We start from the raw sequence: 24634 nt of genomic DNA, 5'->3' as shown, positions 1-24634 counted from the left end.
AATCCGCTGAAATTTAAAATGAGGACAACCAAGCCCTTTGGAGGCTACAACCCTACTGGATTAACCACGAGTCAGTTCATGGGCGAGTTCCCCCTCAATTACAGGCATATTGGGCAATAAATGCGGAGTCGGCCTCCCCAGAGTTGACTTGGGATGCGTTCAAGGCTCACAGCAAGGGACAGTATATCTCTGCTGTGGCTGCTGTGAAGGTGGAGCACGGTGATGTGGCCTGTTCACTGCAACACAAGGTTGATAGAGCCTTAGGTCAGTACTCTGCATCACCCACTGCCCCAAACTTTGAACATCTCTCCTCACTTATGAGGGAATTACATCTTCATGTTTCTGAAGTCACTAGACTTGGCATACAGGCTGTTAGGCAGGAGTATTTTGATTATGGGGACAAGAACAGCAGATTACTGGTGCTACTGGCACAGCAAGATAGACCCCTTGCAGTAGACCCAGAAATCCTCACAGCAGATGGAGCGACAGCTGTCTCACAGAAGAACATCCTAGCTGAATTCACTAGATTTTACACTTCCTCCTTGCCAGATGCTTTTGACCCTGCACCCATGAACTCTGTTTTGGATACTCTGGTGCTAGGCTGGCTCTCTGATTCTGAAAAGAATCTTCTAGTTGCAGGCATCACCCCAGAAGAAATCAAACTTGCCATAGTCTTCCCCGGTGGGTAAGGCTCCGGGCCCTGATTGCTTACCCATAGAATTTTATAGAACCCACATCGACTTGCTTGCCCCAAGACTGGACGATTTGTTTAACCGCTTCCCGCCCGGCCTATAGCAGAATGATGACTGGACGGTGGTTCGTTTATCCTGACTGGGCGTCATATGACATCCTGCAGGATAACAGCTGCCACGCATCAGTTGGGGCACGCATCGCCAAGATCGGAGGCTCTTCACCACATGATCAGTCGAATCATGGCTGATCACAATTTAAACAGGAAGAGCCATTGATTGGCTTTTCCTTACTCACATCTGACAGACGCAAGTAGAGGAGAGCCGTTCGGCAGCTCTTCTGACAGGGGGGATCTGCGCTGATTGTTTATCAGTGCAGTCCCCCTTGGATGTCCACACTGGACCACCAGGGAAGCCGCCAAGACCACCAGGGAAGCACATAATATGTGGATGGCCAGGTACATACCCATGACCATCCACATGTGCAAATTAATGCCCAATCTATTCCAATCAGTGCGCACAAATGGGCACTGACTGGCACCATTATGGAACAAGTTAATTCAGTGATGTCCAGCAATTCCACCCATCAGTGCCACCCATCAGTGCCACCCATCAGTGTCCCTCAGTGCCACCTATAAGTGCCCATCCGTGCCCATCAGTGCCCACCTATCAGTGCCCACCTGTGCCACCCATCAGTTCCACCCATGAGTACCCATCAGTGCCACCCATACGAACCCATCAGTGTGCCTACGTATGCCCATCAGTGCTGCCTATGAGTGCCTATCAGTGCCACATAGAAGTGCCCATCAGTGCCACCTAACAGTACCCATCATCAGTGCCCATCAGTGCCACCTCCTCGGTGCCCATCAGTGCCACCTTATCAGTGACCGTCAGTGCAGCCATATCAGTGCCCATCATTGAAGAAGTAAACGTACTTATTTACAAAAACTTTTAACAGAAACAAAGAAAAACAGTTGTTCTTTTACAAAATTTTTGCAGGTTTTTATTTTTTTGCGCAAAAAATAAAAATCGCAGAGGTGATCAAATACCACCAAAAGAAAGCTCTATTTATGGGAACAAAATGATAAAAAATTTGTTTGGGTACATTGTAGCATGTCTGCGCAATTGTCATTCAAATTGTGACAGCGCTGAAAGCTGAAAATTGGCTTGCGCAGGAAGGTATACAATATATGTATATGTATATATATATATATATATATATATATATATGTATATGTATATGTGCCTGGTATTGAAGAGGTTAAATCCTGTTTACTAGCAGGCTCTTTACCCCTCTCCATGAAGGAAGTCCATGTTATTTTAATACCTAAGCCCAATAAGGATACCAAACTGTGAGCCTCCTAGAGACCAATTGCACGTCTCAATTGCCTGAAGATCCTTACCAAGTTGCTTGCCACCAGACTAAATAAAATTATAAAACCCCTTGTAGACCCAGATCAAACGGGCTTTATGCCCGGTACATCCACCGATATTAACATATGCAGATTATTCTCCAATATCCATGCCCCCCCCACACATGAATCGGGGTACTAGAACGATTGCACCCTAAACATGGAAAAGGCATTTGATACTGTGGAATGGTCATATCTATGGTAGGTAATGAGGAGGATGAGATTCCCACTAAAATGTATTGATTGGGTATGTACACTCTACACCGGCCTCCTGGCAAGCATAAGGCTTAATGGCCTGCTGTCTGCCCCCCTTCCCCTGCAGAGGGGCACAAGACAGGGATGCCCTCTTTCACTAGCCCTCTTCGCCCTGGCCATGGAACCCATTGCTGAAGCCCTCAGAATTTCACCGCAGCCTTTGGGTGGGGTGGCTGGAGGAGAGAGTGGCTCTCTATGCCGATGATTTACTGCTCTTCTTGAATGATGCTGGTGCCTCTCTGCAGGGTGCCCTTAGAGTTATGAACACCTTCTCAGCCTTCATGGGTTTATGGGTGAATTGGCACAAATCCCAGCTGTTTCCAGTAGACGAGGAGGCTAGATCTTCCTCACCCCCCATTCTCCCACTGCAGTGGGTTGACCACTTTACCTATTTAGGAATTGTGGTATCCAGACATAGTAGGGACTTTGTGAAGCTCAACCTGGACCCTGTGCTGGCCAGGGTTAAGACTAAACCGAAGGCATGGAGCAATCTCCCCCTTTCACTAATTGGACGCATAAACCTCTTAAAAATGAAGGTCCTCCTTAAATTCACATATATTTTTAGAAACTCTCCTCAGTGGCTTTCAAAAAAACTCTTCAACTCCATCAAACAACTATTCACATCCTTTATCTGGGGATCAAAACCACCCAGATATAAATATACCACCTTAACCAGGCCTGTGGATAGGGGAGGGGGTTGGTTGTTCCTGATTGTTATAAATATTTCCTGGCTGTCCAGCTGGCAACTGCCTGTTGGTGGCTTCAGCCTGATCTAACCAACTCTGCTATAGTGCTGGAGGCAGCAATTGTCAAATCTATGGAGGCCTCACAGGGACTGTTGTTTAGGGGGGAAATGTCCCCACACCACCTCACTCCTTCCATGTGCACCACCATACAAGTGTAAAAATTAGTGAAGCTCTGCAGACATCCCAGCCAAATTCTTATTCTCCACATACACCACTGTCATTGAATCACAATCTCCCACACTTCTACACCATCCCAGATCCACAGACTTGGACCAAACACAAAATTGTGAAGCTGGAACATTTTATCACTAACACCGAGCTGTCCTCTTTTCATACTCTACAGGCAAAATTGAATGTACCTGCTCATGCATATTTTAGATACCTCCAGATTGCCCATGCCTTTCAGTGCCAATTTCTGGGTCAACCGGTAACTTTATCATACTCAGAATTGGAATCTACCCTCTGAGTGAAGGACCTGGGGAAACCCACATCCCAACTTTATGGCTCCCTACTCGAGGCTACTAGTCCTGAATTGTCCTCCCTCTGCAGGAAATGGGAGGGGGACATCCTGGAACTGGATGAGGGTGACTGGGGGGAGATTTGGGATCTCCCCTTCTCCCCCGTGGTCTCTGCCAGGGATAAGATGGTTCAACATAAAATTTTGCACAGAGCATACCATACACTCCACAGGATGTCTGCGGCATATTCCCCATTGTGTTGTCAATGCATGCACCAGCCTGGATAGTTTTTCCATATTTTTTGGAGCTGTCCAGCAATACAACAATACTGGCAAGAGCTCTTTCAAGTGATTAAGCGTCTAAACAAAATCCATATACCATGTGACCCAAGATATTGTTTGCTAGGATTGGTTGAACAACTCTCAGTGACCATGGTTAGAACAATACTCATGAATCTATTACTGTTTTACGCTCATAAAGCCATCACAATGAATTGGAAACACCCATCCTCTCCTTCTACCAAATTCTGAAAAGGTCTAATAAACTCCAGTCTACCCTTATATAAGGCCACCTATGCGAACATGGGTTGCCCAACAAATTTAATAAGGTTTGGGCATGTTGGCTTGATCAGTGGTCATCAACCCTGTCCTCAGGGCCCACTAACAGGCCAGGTTTTATGTATTACCTTGGGGAGATGCAGACTAGAATACTGCAATCACTGAGCAGCAAATTATATCACCTGTGATGTATTTCAGTTATCTTGCAAACCTGGCCTGTTAGTGGGCCCTGAGGACAGGGTTGATGACCAGCAGGCTTGATGATTCCACTACAGCAAGCGGCAATCAGGCCTGTGATAGTTAAGCATATTCTCTGACCGCACACTTCGTCCTGAGGTAACTACCTTAATTTATCCTGATTTCCCATTCCCATTCCCATTCCCATTCCCATTTCCCATTTCCCATTTAACCCTCTTCCCACATTGGTGCAGTAGTTTAGTAGATTGTTTTTTGTTTAGTTCCTAAGATACATGTTGCTGTATGACACTGTGACCTGTAGGTCTTGCCCCTGTGTGGGGTTATAGCTGTATGTACAATCTGGAATTGAATTAAAAAATAGTAAATAAAGACAAAAAAAAATGGAGATTTTTTTATTAATTCTACTTTATATGGCAGCAGCTTTTCACACTACTAATTTTAATGTCTTAAAACAAGAGGGTGATGAAGCAAGGTTATTTACCCTTGCTGAATAATGGCAATAGAACTTATCCTAATTTATTTCCCAAACACAAGAAAAAAAAAACTTTTTGTTTCCAGCAAGATTTTTCACTGTTACAAGTTTTGTGCTGAAATTGCAGAGGAAGACTGCTGAGAGGTAGCAACTATATAAATAAGAACACTTTAATTAACCCCAGGGCCAGGACAAGGGGTGGGCAAGAGGGGAGAATGCCCTGGGCACTGTGGTATCATTTGAGGTGGGGGGCACCATGAGGAGATTGAGGGGGGAGGGGATATATGCTGGGAGGAGGAATTTGGGAGGCGGCAGAGTGTTAGAATTGTTCTAGGAGGGTCTATTTGGGGGGTTTTGTGCTAGGAGGAGATTTTTTTTGGGGGGGGGGGGTTGTGCTAGTAAGTATGATTGGGGGGTGCTTGTGCTATGGGGGGGGAAGTGGGGGGGGATGTGCACTTGGAGGGGGCATTTGAGGGGTGGAGGATTTGTGCTAGAAGGGGTAATTTTATTTGGGGGGTTGAGGGATGGAGGTGGCAGAGATTTGTCCTGGGGGGAAAGATTTCATCAGGGGGCCGATTTGTCCTGGTAGGAGGGGGAATTTATGCTTAAGGGCTAATCATGCAGATTAGTGCCCATTTTTTTTTGCTGTTACATAATGCTCATACATCTTGGGGTGGGGTTTGGCATGTTTGCCCTGGATTCTAGTCCCAGCACAGATTAACCATTGCCAGGTACATTTGTTTATGTTTGTCTGTTTTTCACTATTTTCCCTTAGCCTCGGAGATTGTGTTTTTTTTGTTTTGTTTTTTGTTTTTTTATATTCTGCTGAAACTTTTCTGAATCGGTACTGCTTGGAGCTTGAAGAAGGGCATACTCTGAAAGCTTGTCCCTAAAAATTGTATATTAGTGCAAATAAAAAAAAGTATCACAGAGAGTACTCAATTGTCTCTTCCTTTTAATTAATATACTGTATGTGTTACGTTGGAAATTCTACCGTGAATTTTGACATCCGAAGGTCTCATTTAGTATTTCTTTTGTTATTTATTTCTTTATTTATTACAGGTATTTAGTCAGGTGGTGATGTTGCAGCATCCTTGAACAAAACAGCATTGTCACTGTTTGCACCAAGTGTACTGGCTGAAATAACTGGGCGATGCAGTGATGTCTGCCTCATCCCACTCAGCATTGCCTAGCCTGTCTCAACTTCATGCAAATAAAGAAAAGAATGATGGGTCATGTAGTTTACCTAGGGCTTTCAGATACAAGGAGGATACCCTTAAGCTCACTACACATTATACAATATTCTTGTGCAATTTTCCTTTAGATTTATTAAAACCACATTATATGAGGTCAAACCTAAACACTTTCATGTTGTGGGCAATTAAGTAGGCCCTTGCACTACATAGTTGAAGGTAAATCTAAAGAAAATGTAACAAATTAATATTGTATAATGTGTAGCCAGCTTTAGACTGGTGTTAGGGTTAGTAGAACGGCTGGCAACATTAAGCTATAATTGAATAATAATTTTAATAATATTCATCAATAATTATGCAGTATTTGAGGCATATGATTGAGTATTTGCAATGGTTACTTCAGCCTTTTAGTTGTACTTAAAGAAGTAAGGTAAGGAAGGGTCCATCCTGAAACTAAGTTCCAAGTTATAAGTGGATTTACCATTCAAAATAAAAAAAACGAATATCTAGAACCATTCTCTTTTTTCCACGTGGGTTCATAGCAAATATGACAGTACGCTGGGCCAGCTTGTTACTACTGTGAGTTTAGCTCTCCATTTGCAGAAGTAGGTGCTGCATGCTGTCTTTCATTATGAAAACAAAGGGCAAGCAGAAGACAGATGGAAGCAAAGGTTAGACAGCTGAAAAAACAATGTTTTATTTATGCAGTAACACAGGTGATCCAGAGGAGGAAGTACTAAATTCTGGCATTCAGATGCCGCCACTGACGGTGGAGGAGTATGCCCAGGAGGAATGTGCTGGGGGAGGACAGCTGGCTTTGGAATCATCAACTTATTCATAAGGGAATTTTCTCAAAGAATCTCAGGGGTATTTTAATGATCATTGAACTTCCTACTACAAATCTTTTTTGTGCTTGTTGGTATTCCAGACATACCTTACCCTTTCACCCCATGGTGATCTTTTAATCCCCTATGTGTATGGGGAGTTTTTCCTGCACTTAAAGTGTTAATTAAGCTTCCATATGTATTCAGTTGTTGAAGCAACCAGAGCATTAGGTGCTTTGCTTTTACTGCACTTGGTGGTGCAGAATGTTATTTCAGGCGTGAAGAACATGTGACAAAGAATTTCCTAACAGCACTCTGAACAGTGATTTTTTTACCAAGAGTCTGTTGGACTAATAGAGCAGTGAAAAGGTGCAGTGGTCGATAACAACCAATCTGAAATCATAGCAATGATTTACTAAAGACAAACAGGCTGTTCACTTTGCAAGGGGAGTTGCCATTTGCAAGGGGATTTTGCAAGAGGATTTTACCCAGAGTTTAGTAAATGTGGTAATATTTCACTTTGTAAAGAATAACCAATCACTCGCTAGGGAAAAAAATGCATTTTGCTTGAACATAACTGGGTGCTGAAAGTCAGCTTAGCTTCACTTCATTCACTAAGCTTAGGACGATTTCCTTTGCAAAGTGCAACTTCTCTTACTAAGTGAACTGTCTCTTTGCCTTTAGTAAAATAACTCCCATATTTCACCCTCTGGACTAAAGTCAATTATTGCTCTTCCTACTCGAATAGGGCTGAATACCTTCTTTTGCAGCTTAATAAATATTCTAATGGGGTTTTCTCTGGTAGAATGTATAACTTTATTGTTCCTGAGTCGTTAGTGCATGATAACAATGTTCAACAAAGGATGACACATCTTTAATATGTCTTGTGTCATGCTTAAAGGCACACTAATGAAAAGACAGTGCATTGATTGTAAGCTTCTTGCAGGCAGGGACTGATGTGAATGTAAAATATATATGTAAAGCACTGCGTAAATTGACGGCGCTATATAAATACCTTTAATAAATAAATAATACATTTAGCCCCAAGAGCGATATGCTGTTTTTGGCACTAAACCATACAAAAATGTCACTAACCTTCCTAATCTGAACCAGTGGTGGCTGCTCCATTAGGGGAGCAGGGGTGCCACCCCCCTAATCCATGCGCACGGCCCATAATCTACATGAATGGTTCCAGACACATTGGTTTCAATTCTATTTTATTTTTTTAAGCACATGATTAGACCCCGAAGCTCTAATTGGCTTAAAAAAAAGGGTGGGCTCGGGGCGCAGAGCACTGCGCCCTGAGCCCACTAAGTTATGTGACAATAGCAAATTAATATTCGCTATTGCCTTCCTGCTTCTCCTCCTGGCCAATCAAGGAGTGGGCCTTAAGATCTGATTGGCTGAGAGGAAAAGCTGAGAGGAGAAGTAGCTATGACTAAGCACCGTGTTCGGTGTGAAACATGTCAGCGGCTGTGCAGTTAGTCTGTTTACTAGATGCTATGATTTTAATTACATTTTTGAAATAAAGTTGAATAATTTGTAGTGTGCGGCTATCCAGCTACATCTTTTCTACTTCAGTTCCTGTTGCAAACAGAGCCAGCATCCTGTGGGATTGTGGAGACAGCTGTTTTGGGAGAAGTCATTACCTTAGAGCGGTAATTCTTTGTATTCATATCAGCTTGTACATCACATAGTAAGTGGACTTTGGATTCCTTTAGACTATCATACAGGAGCCTTTATTTGTACTTTAAAAGTTACCTTTGATGTACTTTGCATTTATAATCAAACAACCTTCATTCTTATTTCCCTCCCTAGTTTTATACTTACCTGTCTCTGGTCCAGCTGTCCAATATCTACAAATCTAGCGTATTCATGCTGCAATACTATTGATGCCTATGGCCTTGAAAGCCCATAGAAAGGAATTTCAGAGTGCTTCTGTGAGCCTAGCCCAAAATATTTTGGACATGCAGAAAACATAAACCACAGTTAAATATGTCCCTATAAGTGCCTGATCACACTCTCTTATGTAACGTTTCAGCACTACATAAATGTAGGAACTAAAAAAAATATAAAAAATAAGGTATACATGTACATTATTTTTCTTGCTAGACTTGCAGTTCTATACATATTTGGGCTGTACACTCAAAAATAATGGTCTACAGATTAAATAAAGAATTTAACCAAAATATTCCATCTACTTTTCTATTCAAGAGCAATATACATAGCATAAAATACATAAACATGCGGTACCGCAGTAACTTATAAAATTACCTACGGTCATATGCTCCATTAAGAACATACTTAGACATTTATGTACTGCTAATTAATAAAAATAAAAAGGCACTTATGTGTGAATTACAGTTAATTTAGCATGCAGTGCAATGTAAAGGTCAGACACAATGAACCCATATCTCGGGTTTTCACCATTAAATTACTTTGGCACTGCTACTTTGCTTCCTTTATAGTAAGAGTGGCTACAAGGCTGGAGCTACACAGTGGCCTAATTATTTTGGTGAGCGGAAGATTGAAAGCATTCACTGATGGCTCTACTCCTCTGTGCATGACTTGGAAACATATCAAGCCCTGAAACAGGGAAAGATGATGCAGAGGCAGGAAATGATGATTAGCAATGGGAGCCTTTTTAGAACGTTAAAGTTTGTATTGGATAATTAGAAAAAAGTCAGGAAATAATCATCTGTTAGAGCCCCAATTAAGAACGTAACACAATCTGACCCGTAACTACTAACTGGATGAGGTTTATGGTGTGTTCTTCAACTGCAGTGGTTGCAAAATAAACAGGGGCTTATTTTGGAGGCCCATCTGGCAAGTCAATAGTTAAGGTCAAAAGCGTGTTTTTTAAATGAAGCTTTCAATCACGGTTTCTTTGCACTGAAATGACATTCTGGAAATGCAGGCATGCTCTTAGACTAAATAATGTCCTACTGCATTTGGAAATTTGAGTTGTTTGCACGGGAACAATGCTCTGTGTAATAGAGTAGTGGAATGCTTCCTGTAGATCTGAAGGTAAGATTGTATTAGAGCATTGGCTCTCAACTTTTGTAGCTGCTTGAAACCTGTCTTACAACAAATTTCTTATCTATTTTTACGTTTTGTTTTGCTTTTTTAACATATATACTTTGATACACTATTATACATCTTGCATGCATGATCAAGAACTGTGCTTCAAAATAATAATGCTATTAATTTGTGCTAACTAAATTTCACCTATTAGCACCTTCACAAATTGATATAAATAAATGAATGTCTTGTTGATGTTGGCCTTGCATGACAAAGCTGGTTCTATCCTTCTGTAGAGAACAGCAGATGAAGGAATTGTCAGGGGGGGGGTACTTTACTGGTGAATAGCATACATAATCCCATAACAACTCTAGCCTGCATGTCATGGACACTAGAGACACATATTCATATCAACTTGGAAACTCATGGTGATATGTCAAATACATACAGAGCATGCATTGCATACTAGCCCATTATGTGGCGCTTACCTGTAAATGAAGCGCGCAATGTCTGCGATGTTCCCGTTGGTGGAAGCATCCATCTTTGCCCCTGTTCCTTCCGGCTTACCTATATGTAAAAATGTCTGGGGCGGGGGGAGGGGGGTTGACAAATTTAACTCTTTTGTGACCAGAGGTCAATCATGCCTAAATGCTCAGGCCAAATTTGGCACAACATTATGTGTTAATTACCCTGTTATTATCAACACGATGACTAATTTGCATGTATAAATAAATGCAATATTTAACAAAAAAAAACATAAAATGCTTTAATTTAATAAAAAAAAACTTCAGCAAAAATAAAAACAAAGGTTTTTTTTTTATGTATTTACTTTTTAATTATGTTGCTATTATTTTATTAGTGCAGCTGATTCTGATAGATGAGTAGCAGTATTCATTTGCAGGTTGAAGGTTTTACTTATTATGACTGAAGCCTCCAGCCTACATTTGATCACTTTGTCAGAGCTGACATAGTGATCCCAAGATTAAGAACCACTCTAAGCCCTTGTACACACGGTCCGAGATTCCGACAACCAAATCCGTCGGATTTTGTCTGACGGATCTTGTCCGAAACTGTTGCATACACACGGTCGGACAAAGTTTTACGGAAAATCCGATCGTTCAGAACGTGATGACGTAATTTTGTTACGATGGGACTACGTTCAGGCTAGTAGCCAATAGCTTTGATGTAGGAATTTGATCTGAGCATGCGTGGCACTTGGTCCGATCGGAATTCTCTACACATGATCAGAGTATGTCCGATCGGAGCATTTTGTCGGAAAATATTTCCGGCAAGTTGGAAAATTTGGTCCGACGGATATTCCGACGGAAACAGTCTGATGCAGACCACACACAGTCGGAATATCCGACAAAACGCTCCGATCGGACACATTCCGTCGGAATCTCCGATCTTGTGTACAAGGGCTAAGTGGTTTCTGATCATCTTGCTGTCAATGACAGTGGAGATTGAGAGTGAGCAGCCACATAAAGTGTTGGCTACGTGCTCTCAAAGGGGAGGACAAAGGGGAGGACATTTATTAAGGCAAAAATATTGTGGGCAGACACGGATTAGAAAAAATTGCCATTAAAAATATGCCAAATTTCCAGTGACTTTATAAAACATTTTACGAACATTTTACGAATCTAAGATCTGCACAGCCCTTAGTACCAATGTTCCCATCAATTAATGATCCCTTTCACTAATGTTCAAAGAGCCACCAGTGATCTTTGTGAAAGGTAATAAATACCTGCAATGCACTAATAGACTACATCTGACATCACAAAATGGGGAATGTGCTGGGATTCAGTTTGTAGAATCCTGTATGAAATCCAAAAAATCCAAACTTGGTATTGCATCTCTTTAGGGTCTCTGGTGGGCAAATCTTGCTGTTTTGTAACCTGTATTGTTTTAAAATGATTATAAATGATCACCTTCTAAGATAACCCATCTAATTTAAAATAGAAATGAAAGGCAACACATTTATGTATAGCTATAAAAAAAAAATTCAAATACAATTTTCCCTTTTTTTTAAGTGATCACATTCATTCTGTTCTCAGCTATATAAGAGAAGAGGGGGAGGAGAAGCAGCAGCACACTGAGCGTCCCAGTGAATGGCTGTGGAGCAGGGGGCGTGTCAGGACAATTCTGATCAGATGTAGGAGAGCAGGCTGAGTTTTCAGCACAGCTAGAGAACTGAACATTCTTTTTTTATAGCATATTTTGACTAGAGAAGTGCAGGCAACAATCTACTTTCATTTTATTAATATCTTTAGGTGATGTGTTCTGTAGTGGGAGGCAAAGTAGTTATAGTGTGAAAATGAAAAGTTAAGTCTTCCATAAAACACATGCAAGCTTTTGATTATCTCATAACAGGAACAGGAACTGCAACTAACTTGTGAGAGTATAGAGAAAATGATGCATGTAACAACTGTGAATAGTGACATCTACAGGCCAGCACTATGAACACCACTTAATCCCCTCATAGTAGAGGTTGAGAGGTATGACATGGGCCACCTGAATTAGCCCGAATCAGCCTGAGTTAGTTAGAATGAAATGGAACTGTGTCTGCTATGTACTTATTAGGGTGATCTGTTAACTCTGTACTTGCAAGAACCATCAATAAATTTTCCTAAGTTACTAAGTGCCTGGTCTGAAGTCTCTCTAAAGGGGTGCATGTAAGGCAGGTGTATCAAAAGAACAGGGCTCACAACATAGGAATTGCAAAATGCTACAAGAAGCTCTAATTGTCATTGTCAGTGTGTTTCGGTGTGACTAGCAAGGATGATGGTGTGCTCTGATAGTGAGGAGGTTTCTGTGTGCAACACCCTCCCTAGCATCTGGTGCTTCTGTGTAATTGGGACTGAACCCATGTCATGGAGCCCCTATGTATCTCACTGCCTGTCACAGGGAAGAAGTGTGAAGAGGATCTTCAAGAGTCAGTTTGATTCTAGTAGCATGTCACTTTAAGTGAGGTGACATCAAAGCTAGGCTGGAGAGTGGGATACAGGCTCCACGGTATCCCATCAAAATTGCTGCACCATAGAAGGAAGTCTGGGTACAGTTAGTCAGGGCCGGTGCTACTACAAAGCAAACTAGGCAGCCACCTAGGGCATACTGCTATGGCGCCCGGCCACTGGTGTTCCTACTCTCTTCTCTCTGCAGCAAGCAACTAATTCTCAGCATCAGCAGGCAGCTACCGCTTCATTCGCACATAGTGTCAGAGGCACGAAGGAGGTCTGTGTTCTGACTCCCGAATGAATGGAAGCATGCAAACATTCATGGATGGGCACTGGTAGGCTGCATTGATAGGTGCTGGTAGGCTGCATTTGATGGGCGCTGATGAGGCTGTATTTGATGGGCACTGGTAAGGCTGCACTTGTTGGGCGCTGCTGAGGCTGCATTTATGGGCGCTGATGGGCTGCATTTTAGGGTGCACTTCAAATTTAAAAGGTGGGGTATACATGGGCATGGCAAGGGGGTTGGAGTTAGGGGTGGAGCCAGAGGGGTGAGATAAAAGGAGGCCTTGTCTAGGGTGTCAAAAATCCTTGCACCAGCCCTGCAGTTAGACACACATAAATTCACTGTGAAATGAATAAGACATAAAGAGATAATTGTCCCATGAAGTGTGCTTGCTTGTAATTTAGACTGCCACCTTAATGTAGATTTCTCATGACCACAGCCTCTGGCTGCACTGTTGGACATTAGCAAGCAAAGAATCTAGTGGTTCCATTTAGGGCACCATAACCTCGCCCACAATCCCTTACAGTTTAATATCTGGATTTGGAAGTATTTGGTGCACACAAAGTGGACTTATACCCTTTGTGACTTTTGACAAATATATTTGGGCTTTACTCACAGCAGCCTTTGCACAAAATCATCCCTTTGTGTACCAGTGGTAAGGGAAGGTGTGAAACACCTTTTTCAGCACATTACACTATTTACTTTTTTTTTTTTCTTTTTTGAAGTATCACAAACTGACATTATGTGAAAGTGTATGTGCCACAGCTGAGCTGTGGAGGAGATACAAGTGTTGACAAGTACAATGTCTGTATTTCTCCATACAGCACACATAGGGGTTGTGTTATTAAAACTGAAGCACTCTGAATATGGTGCAGCTGTGCATGGTAACCAATCAGCGTCTAAATTCAGCTTGTTCAATTAAGCTTTGACAATAAACCCGGAAGCTGATTGGTTTCTATGCAGAGCTGCACACAATTTTGCACTCTCTTCAATTTTAGTAAATCAACCCCATTATAATGTGAAATAAGCACATAGAAAATAAAAATTTTCTCAGTGCCCTAGTGGGGACCTGCATTGTTCTTATGCAGAAATATGCAGGTCATCGCATATAATGTGAATAAGCCCCTATAGGAGTACTAAAGACACAGCCATTACATTAAATTTTAATAAAGAGCATTATTCAGTGACGCAAAACACTGTATTAAAGCGTATGTAAACGACCACCCATTTAGTTCAAAATAGAAATGAAAGGCAAAACATTTCAGTATAGATATAAAAAAAATCTAAAAATTTTTTTCCCTTTTTCCCTTTTTTTATAAGTGATCCCATTTCCTCTGTTCTCATCTGCATAAGAGCTGGGGGAACACCAAGCTTCCCAGTGAATGGTTGTGGAGAATGGGGGGGGGGTGGTATCAGGGCAAGGCTTATCATTAGAGGGGAGCAGACTGAGTTCCCAGCACAGCTAGGGAACTGAACACAGCGTGTTCTTATGTCCAGTGTGGTTAGTTTTTTTTATAGGAAAGCAGAGGGACTAGGATTGCACACAAAGGAACCTGTAATGTTAGTTCTGCTTCTAGGCCAGTTAGGACCCTTGCACCTGATATTCCTGTTTGAGCATCTACTTTTTCTTCTTTTTTTTTATCAAATACTTTTTATTATTTTATATGAAAACAACATGGGGGTGATATAGCTAAAAGACAGAATTCAGAGAGTAGTGGTTAATGATTCTTACTCTGAATGGTCTAAGGTTATCCATGGTGTACCCCAAGGTTCAGTGCTGGGACCCTTACATTTTAATATCTTTATAAATGGTTTTGGGTCTGGGATCAAAAGTAAAATTTCTGTCTTTGCAGATGACACCAAGCTATGCAGTACTTACAGGATGTCTCCAATTTACAAGCCTACCTCAATGCACTGTCTAATTTGGTGACTATGTGGCAGAGGAGGTTTAATGTTGAGAAATGTAAAGGTATGCACTTGGGGGCTAAAAATATGCATGCATACATGCTAGGGGGAGTACAACTGGGGGAAACCGTGGTGGAAAAGGATCTGGGGGTTTTGGTAGATCATAATTTCAATAATAGCATGCAATGCCAAGCTGCAGTTTCCAAATCCTTTCTTGTATTAGGAGAGGTATGGACTCCAGAGAGAGAGATTATTTTGCCCCTGTTCAAATCATTAGTAAGACCTCACCTGGAATATGCAGTTCAGTTTTGGGCACCAGATCTTAAAAAGGATATCAGGGAACTGGAGAAAGTGCAGAGAGGGGCAACCAAACTGATAAGAGGCATGGAGGAGCTCAGCTATGATGAAAGATTAGAGGAACTGAATTTATTCTCTCTTGAGAAGAGGAAAATAAGGGGGGATATAATAAACATGTTCAAATATATAAGGGGTCCATATAGTGAATGTCATGGTTATGCAATAGTTTGTCTGCTTACCTGTTCCCATGTGTTCATCTAGAGACCAGCCGACCCTCACCTGTCTGCTTTTGTAATCCATCCTCCGGCATGGCTCCACCCTAGCTCCTATCAGAGAGCTCTATATTAACCTGTGCACTGCAGGCCAGCCCTGCTGATCAACCTTTGTGTGTTAGCTTCCTGTTACCTGCCGTGTGCTCGTCTGTTGTTCCGTCACCGACTTTGGCATGTCCTTGACTATCGCTGTTTGCCTGTGATCCTGACCTTTTGGCGTGTCCCTGACTATTCCCATCTGCTTGTGGCCCCAACCTTGGATTTGTCCCTCACTATACCCTATCCTCCTGTTGTCTACTATGGGTGTGAGCTGGGGGACCCTGGGGGTCGTGACCTGGAGCCAGTTGCAGCCAAGTCCATCCTCACCACTAGAGGCGCTGGTGAACACCTGCTGGCTTTTAGACTCCGCGCCCCAGGGAATCTTACGCTCTAACCCCAGTGGGATCTGTCCCCATCTACAGCAGTCAGCCGTAGGGTCCACAACCTTGTGGTGCACTCCTGATCCCTACGGTGTGCATCTGTCACCTCGCCTCAAGGTGACCTGACAGTTTGATCAGCCATGGACCCGGCTGACGTGCCGCTTCCTACAGTCGATCCGTTGCAGGGCTTAGTTCGCAGACTTGAGACCCAAGAATCGCATCAGACCCAGGTGATGCGATTCCTTCAAGATCTGGCTTCCCGCTTCGAGCAGCTACAGGCTTCCTTGGGAACCCTGAACCTGCAGCCTCAAGTACAATCAGCAGCTGCACCTATCGCACCAGTCGCATCCACGCATGCATTATTACTGCCAGCTCCGTCCTGTTTCTCTGGGGACTCCAAGGCTTGCAGGGGGTTCCTTAGCCAGTGCACAATTCATTTTGAACTTCAGCCCCAAAACTTCCTGTCCGATCGGGCAAAAGTAGCATATATCATATCCCTCCTGTCTGGCAAGGCGCTAGCTTGGGCTGCCCCTCTGTGGGAACTTAATGATCCAGTGGTTTTTAGCCTGTCTGATTTCTTGAAACTTTTTCGGAATATCTTCGAGAAACCGGGTCGTGTCTCCTCAGTGGCAAGCGCTCTTTTACGTCTCCGTCAAGACTCCGCGTCTGTGGGACAGTATGCTCTTCAGTTCCGTATCCTCACAGCTGAATTGAGCTGGAAAAATGAGGCCCTAGTTGCAACCTTTTTACATGGCCTCTCTGATAGAGTGAAGGATGAATTAGCAGGAAGATCCTTTCCTGCTGATCTGGACAGTGTCATCACCTTGTGTAACCAGATCGATATTCGCTTTCAGGAGAGGGCCCTGGAAAAAAGACGCCAGCACTCCCCGTTCTTTAGGCAGCCTGAGCCCCCAGTCCCTTCTCTTCGATCCGAGGAGCACCCCCTGCCTACCGAGGAACCTATGCAGTTGGGCTGGACTAAGTTATCTCCCGAAGAATGTGCTAGGCGCAGAACTCTGGGCCTATGCCTCTATTGTGGGGCCAAAGGTCATTTCCGTGACACTTGTTCTCTTCGTCCGGAAAAACGCTCAGGGCTAATACATCTGGAAGGTGGAGTATTAGACCCTGAAATATCACCTTCACCTTCTCGTCTTCTCCTTTCTGTGTTGCTTCATGACGGTGCTTCCTCTCGTTCGGTCTCAGCACATCTGGATTCCGGAGCCGCTGCCAATTTCATGGATTGGGAAGCTGCATCCTCCATGAGACTTACCCTTTTGCCCCTTACAACGCCATTGGTGGTCTTGGCGATTGATGGCACGGTTCTCCCAGGTGGCCCTATCCGCTTCCAGACTCTTCCTGTTAAGATGTCAGTAGGGACACTCCACCAGGAGTGGATATCCTTACTTGTCTTACCTAAGGCTTCATCTCCTATCATATTAGGTCTTCCTTGGTTACGGCTCCATTCTCCACACGTTGACTGGTCTGCTGGACAGATCCTGACTTGGGGTTCCTCCTGTTCCTCTTCCTTCCTACTCAAGGGTACCCCAAAGGAGAGACTTCCTGTTACCACCATCCCAGTATCTTCTGCTCTTCCCGCTGTATATAGCGATCTCTGCGATGCGTCCTGCAATAGTCGGACTGGTGCACTCTCTAGGTCATGTGGTACTCTGGATGAGGGGCCCACCTATGAACCTGAGTCGATCATTCACTACAGTTCACATAACTATTTACCTTTGCCTGTCCCTAATCTCCCTTGGACGCACAGCCAGGCTAACTTGTCTGCAAGTTCCACAGTTGCTATGCCCTGTGATGCGATTGAGATGGCCGCTACACCTGACAATACTATTCAGTCAGCCTCTGCACCAGTTATGCCAGTCCAGCCCATGCCCAATGAGCTTCCTGCTTCTTGTTCAGGACCTTCTGTGACCTGGCATCACCCTACTGCTACTATGCCCGTTCAAACCCGTTTAAGAGGCTTAATCCATCCTTTGGATAGAATACCTCATTCGGCCAGGGGGGGTTTTCAATCTTTTTCTCAGGGTTCTCTGAATTCTGTTTGTGTTTCAGCTATCCAACTTGACTCTTGTGACATGTCACCTTCTAACCAACCTGACCTCAGGGATCCACTGACATCTGCCCAGTCTGGTGGTCCTGTTATGGATGCCCAGCTCATCTTTAAGGGTCTGGGGGACCCTGCTCAGGCTCCTGATCTTCTCATGCCCTTACCCATTCCTAAGAAGCCTTTAGTCCTTAAGTCCTCTCATCCTCTCCCTACCTCGACCCTCACCTGTCTGCTTTTGTAATCCATCCTCTGGCATGGCTCCACCCTAGCTCTATATTACCCTGTGCACTGCAGGCCAGCCCTGCTGATCAACCTTTGTGTGTTAGCTTCCTGTTACCTGCCGTGTGCTCGTCTGTTGTTCCGTTACCGACTTTGGCGTGTCCTTGACTATCGCTGTTTGCCTGTGATCCTGACCTTTTGGCGTGTCCCTGACTATTCCCGTCTGCTTGTGGCCTGACCTTGGCTTTGTCCCTCACTATCCCTATCCTCCTGTTGCCTACTGTGGGTGTGAGCTGGGGGACCCTGGGGGCCGCGACCTGGAGCCAGTTGCAGCCAAGTCCATCCTCACCACTAGAGGCGCTGGTGAACACCTGTTGGCTCTTAGACTCCACGCCCCAGGGAATCTTACGCTCTAACCCCAGTGGGATCTGTCCCCATCTGCAGCAGTCAGCCGTAGGGTCCACAACCTTGCGGTGCACTCCTGATCCCTACGGTGTGCATCTGTCACCTCGCCTCAAGGTGACCTGACAGTGAACTTGGTGTTGAGTTATTCTCTTTACAGTCAACCCAGAGGACACGGGGGCACTCCCTACATCTAGAGGAAAAGAGATTTCATCTCCAAATACGGAGAGGTTTTTTCACAGTAAGAGCTGTGAAAATGTGGAATATGCTCCCGCCAGAGGTGGTTCTGGCCAGCTCAGTAGATTGCTATAAGAAAGGCCTGGATACTTTCCTAAATGTACATATAATATAACTGGTTACTAACATTTATAGGTAAAGCTGATCCAGGGAAAATCTGATTGCCTCTTGGGTGATCAGGAAGGAATTGTTCCCCTGGTGTAGCAAATTAGAGAATGCTCTGCTGGTTTTTTTTGCCTTCCCCTGGATGAACTGTGGGTATAAATTTGGGTATATTGGATTGTACGATATTTTTTATTTTATTTATTTATTGTTTTTAAGGTTGAACTGGATGGACTTGTGTCTTTTTCGACCTGACTAACCATGTAACTATGTAACTATAACATTGACACAATACAGACAAAACCACAAAAATAGAAATCACACCAAACCAAAACCCCCCAGAACAAATAAAGAAAAAAGAAAAATAAACCTCAAACCTCTTCCTTTTAAGATGTAAGTTCAAGTAGTTTTTTTATTAAAGTATTTTTGCGCATTTTCGCATGTATGCGTTTGTGCGTTTTTCGCGTATATGCGTTTGTGCATTTTCGCCTATATGCGCTTGTGCATTTTCACGGATATATGTGTTCACGCATTTTCACACAAAGTTATTCTCGTGTTCTCGTTCTGTACAATATGCAAATGGGCATTCACACGCATTTGTGCGCAAATATAATATTTGCGTTCATTTGCACACATGAGGCGTAAATTACTGACCAAAAATGCAGATTTTGATATTTATTTCTTTTTTACTGAACAATGCACATTGCTTGTTTGTGTGCTTGTGTGTAAAAGCACATTACAATTAATGTGCTGCACTTTTTCAAGCTACAGTGTGCAAGAGGCCTTAAAATGCAAAACCTTTATATTCCACACAAATGTATCTTTAAATATTTTCAAAGAAAATTCTGAATGTGCCAAAATAACAATAAACATTACTACATATCATAATTTAACACAGCATTTTTTGTGTTGCTGTTTTTTTGATTACAAGTGGAAATACAGTCACCTTCAGCGAGTTACAAAATTGTAGCAATTACTGTGCATGTATTATGCCTTTTAGAAGTAAATGTTTTCCGTGCCTTTGGCATGCAATAATTATAATCAGAAAGCTGCATAGCTAAGGTTAATAAGTGACTCCTAGAGGAAGTTAGTTCACATAATGGCAGCAATTTCTGTGCACTAAACACCAGTGCTGGGCCCTGAGTATGATGAAAAGGACATGGTAACATTTTGCAAGTTGAGCTGTGTTGCCTGGTAACTAAGCCATAGAGGACAGAAGGATGGTATTTTGACTTGAGGGCTGGAGACCTAAACACTGTACATGTAGAATGTGTAGCAAACCTTTATTTTTTCAAGTAACTGAATTGTGTCATGCCATAGGAAATTATAATTGCCCACTATAAAAACACATATAGCAAATTCAGTGAGACCGCCTGAAATGGAACACATGATTTCACAGGAAAACAATGTAATTCTAGATTTCTCAAACCTTTATTGTAATGATGGATAATCTTCAAAGCCCTGGTACCCAAAGAGCCCTGTCAGGGCTGGGCTCAGACCTTCCTTCTCAGAGCTGGCCGCTCAGCTATCAGCTAATTGCCAGCTCCCATCTCTCCACAGGTACTCAGCTGTTGATGATATCCTGCTCATCACTCCTGCCTACTTAAGCTGTTCAGCCCAGTGGATCTCTGCCTTCACCTTGGTCAAGATCCCAGAAACTATCACTTGCGATCCTGTTCAAGACTTGCTTTGCTGACATCCCTTCTGGCTCCAGATCCTGCTTGCTGTTCCACTGCATGTATCCTTGACTTCTGGCTTGGCTGACTATCCATTACAGTTACTGAACTTTGGCTATGTTTTGACTATGTTTGTTCTTTTTACTTTTATTATGAAACAAGTGTGATTTAACTGTACTTCTATCTCGGCCTAATTTCATGGTTTCTGACAAGCCCTTGGTACTTTGTTAGTAGCTAGTGTGTCACAACCTTTACTTAGTTATATAAAACATCCAGTTTGGAATAGTTGTTAGTTAGCAATATGCAGAATGAACAACAGCAGGGCGCCGGCGTTAGTACATCAAAAAGACATCACTTTATTGTAAAGAGCACACTTACATCTAAAAAGCTCTATTCCAGTTTCAGAGGCAGTGAGTGATGGAAGGCAACACAAAGCGACAGTCTAGTTTGCCTCATAAGCAGCTACTGCGCATGAGAAAAGACCTGCCAGAGGAGTGGATAGCAAGTGCCACCTTTGGCTGTAACTCATGTCACTAATAGGAGACTGAACAACGCCAGTTAGAGGGGTGGGCTGTTACGCGTTTCAGGGGCTTCACCCCCTTTGTCAAGCCAGCCCCCCAAAAGGGAATAATTGTCTTTTATGCTTCAGAATGGAATGGGAAAGAAGGGGAAGGAGAAGTTAACGAGTAGCACAGTAGCTGGAAGATTCAATGGAACAAAGGGAAGAACTACAATAACCAGCATACAAGGATACAAATAGAGAGCCTCAGCAACATTTGGAAACAATTAATCATTTTTAAAAACATAAGAACAACACTGGCAAAAAATATTTCAATATACTAAATGAATAATGTCAACAGAATGCCAATAAAATTTGTTTATGAGAATACATTTAAATTAATATTAAATATATAAAACATATCATGTGATTCCTAAATCAATATAAATAGTTAAATTAATGGATGAAATAAATAAATAAAACCAAGATAAATAATACAATTAATGGTTGAAATGCTGCTGAGAGATCCTTCCCAGATCCTCACACAAGCTGCGGCAGAAACATTTTTGACTGATCCTATACCCCCCTTCCACCTTTTTATGGACTTTATGGACTCATACGTTTGGTTTTTGGAGTGCTGAGTTTGGTATGTATTTTTCTTGTGCATAGTATTGGCAGGCATTGTTAATTTATTAACAATGCCTGCCTTTACTCCTGCCATCATGTTTGCATATAATAAGTTCGATTTTTGAAGCCTTATTGAAGTCTTATGCCTTTATATTTTTTTTTATAGTCCTTTACTCCTGCATGTTAAATGTTGTGACTGATTTATTTTTTCTAGCAAATGCCTTTGAAAATATAGCTTTCATGTGAAGCTTGCTGGGAGGGAAGCAGTTAACATTTATCAAATATGTTTGTGAAATGTATGCAGCTTCTGAGGGTTTTTAGTGTAGATTTTTTATTTGTATTATATCTCTGCATTATGTGTGTGCCATTTGTAGTCTCCATCAGAAGCTCATATGTCAAGGTGACAATGCAGTTTACAACCGAGAGCATTGTCACTCTATACAAGAAAGCACCCAAACAAGGAACTTAAAAGACAAAACAAACGATGTCAGCGCTCAGTGAGTAATATTAGGTGGACATAGCACTGGCAGGAACCATGAATGGCAGGCAATGGGTTTAATACATATATTCCTTATGGGTAATGCTAGGGGATTAGGACAAGTTTAATATATAATCATCATGACATTAAAAAACAGACAAAAAATCTGCATACATGTAATGTATTAAAATGGGTAAGATTAAATGAGCCTACGATATCCCTGGGAGCAATGAAGAGCTAACGATGTCCAACAGTGAAACAGTGTAGCTAGGGGGGTGCCAATAATCCCTCTACACTGAAGGGTCCTGGCCCGAATGGTGTATCTGCTGGCCAGCGTGGTCTGGATCGCATGCTGATGGATGAAGTTGGTAGCAGCGGCTACGGTCAGAGTTCCAGAGCGTTCTCCACAAGGCAAGCCGCTATGTAGACTGACAGGCAGATGGATGTGGAGGGGAAAGATGCGGACCGTCGGTATTGATGACACTCTCCCTAGATGGATCCACAGCAAGCCAGTCAATGTGTCAGGGGTGTGTGGTGGAGCAGGGAGCCACTGCAATCTTGAGCCAGAGACCAGGGAAAGCCGGGGAGGAATCGTACAGATGACATAACACCCTGGTCAAGAGGTGGAGGGTGGAAATCGGAAGTCCTCGGATGTCCTCGGGAAACCAGCATGAAGTGCAGGCAGGAGGGTTACCGTGATGACGCGTTAAACTCACAGGAACAGGCAACCCTATTGTTTAAATACCCAGGAAAGGGTGGGAAAAAGCGGCAGAGCAGAGGGGCAGAATTGATGGTGTTAACTCCTCATTGCTCAAGGTGATATTATACATATAATTAAAAAGACAGTTAAAGAGTCCATAAACTTATTGTAATGCGATTAAATTTCTCATAATTGCCCCAAACCACATTAAAAACGAAATAAACCAAATAAAAAAAACAAATGACCAAAAATGAAATTAAAATAAAAATAAATGGAAAAATAATAATACACATAGAAAAAAAAAAAAAAAAAACTGAAAAACAACAAAAAACAATCATGATAAACCATAAGCATTAAAAACTTTCCACTAGAACTGGTGTCTCAATAGGTAATTGACACGACTATTGGTGTTATGGGGAAGAGAAACTAAAAATGAGTTACTATGTATTTATACAAATATGAGTGCATGCAGAGGGCAGATAGTGGACACGTGGAGTGATATATCACAACAAGAGTTTACACTTGTAGGCCCTCCATGTTTCCAGTTCCTCATTTAAACCCTTTCGGAGCGAGGGATCAAGCATATAGATTCAGAATACTTCTTTTCTATATAGGAGAGAGAAACTCTTGTTTGTTGTTAAGGTCCCCTTGGGGATGGTCTCTACAACAGACACTTCTAGGCATTTTATGTCATCGCTATGCACACAGTGAAAGTGCCGTGGTACACTGTGTTCATCACATCCTTTTTGATGAACCTGCGGTGATCCCCAATTCTTGCACGCAGGGCACGTATAGTGCATCCCACATACAAGAGACCACAGGTACAACGTAGGATGTAGATAACAAACTCTGTCAATGTCATGTAATGAATTGTTTGAGTACGTTTTTCCTTTATTAGTGGTCATTTTATTACTGCCATAGGTGATGAATTGGCATGTAAGACATCCTCTTTTGTTACATTGAAAAATGCCTGTTCTATTATCGAAATATGTTCTAAAGTCAAACGGAGATCTAGTGTTTTCTTTCTGTATTTTACTAGGTGCAAGTATATTTTTCATAGTGCAGGCCTTTCTGAAGGTTACTTGCGGGGTGGCTGGGCTGGTAACGTCGGGGCTAAATGCTAAATGCTGATCTAACATTAAAATATTGTAATGCTTTTTTATAATTTTACAGACAGACCTATATTTGTCATTGAAAGTTGAGATAAATCTCAATTTATAATTGTTGTCCCCTTCAGCTGCCCGTTTCTCTCTCGAAGGGGGGTTCATGTGTGAAAAGAATGCCTCTTGGACTAGTTCCAAAGGGTATCCTTTTTCCTCAAATTTCATTTTCATGGACTCCCCTTGTGAAACATAGTCTTCCACTCTTGAACAATTTCTCCTTAATCTATTGAATTGTCCTTTGAGAATATTCTTTTTCAATGTAGTGGTATGAGTGGTGGCAACTCTTGCCACGTATACACGACCGGATTTTCCAGCAGAATAGACCTGACAGAATCATTCCGTTGGATAGTCCAATTGTGTGTGGGATAGTCTGATAATTTTTCTTTAAAAAATTCCAACTGACCTAGAAATAGAACATGTTTCAAATCTGTCCCATCGGGAAAACCGTTAGTCTGTATGCTGGTCCGACTGACCAAATACGACGCAAAGGCAGCTATTGGCTACTAGCTATTGA

Source organism: Lithobates pipiens, unplaced genomic scaffold (genome assembly GCF_037356315.1).
Source record: "Lithobates pipiens isolate NorthernLeopardFrog02 unplaced genomic scaffold, aLitPip1_a1.2 Scaffold_13, whole genome shotgun sequence".
Lineage (NCBI taxonomy): Eukaryota > Metazoa > Chordata > Amphibia > Anura > Ranidae > Lithobates > Lithobates pipiens.
This window is presented reverse-complemented; position numbering follows the sequence as displayed.